A 508-nucleotide genomic window follows, 5' to 3' on the forward strand; every position below is an offset into this window, starting at 1 on the left:
ATTATTTCTTACGTTACCAAATGTGTGACTGAGCCTGTGATAAAATGCTGATATGCAGTTCCATATGAGGTCAATAGTTGTAACTCTAGATATGGGAAGAAGCAACAAGAGGAAATACATTCCTGGACCAAGAGGGAAGTCAGACAGGTATGGTCCAGAGACTTTTGCTACTTACAAGGCTTGGTCTAGTGACAACACATTGAGTGGCCTGTCAATGGAATCTTTGTTAGATCTGGGAATGAGCCTTCCCAGCACCGTGGGACACAATGACCATGAAATGCCCCCAGAACATGGTCAAATATGTGGCTGTGAAGGGGCCCTGCTGACTGGAAGTTGGCCCTTGCCAGCTACCTCTACAAAGATTAAATCATGACCACTACAAGATGCTGATCTTCCACACCCCCTTGAAAGGAGTTCAGGGTGGAGACAAAAAATAAGGCACTCTGTGCCCTGGGAAAAACCCGGAAAACAGGCCTTCAGATCGTCAGATGTTATCAGGTGAAGATTT

Source organism: Bison bison, unplaced genomic scaffold, assembly GCF_000754665.1.
Source record: "Bison bison bison isolate TAMUID 2011002044 unplaced genomic scaffold, Bison_UMD1.0 scf7180017864375, whole genome shotgun sequence".
Classification (NCBI taxonomy): Eukaryota; Metazoa; Chordata; class Mammalia; order Artiodactyla; family Bovidae; genus Bison; species Bison bison.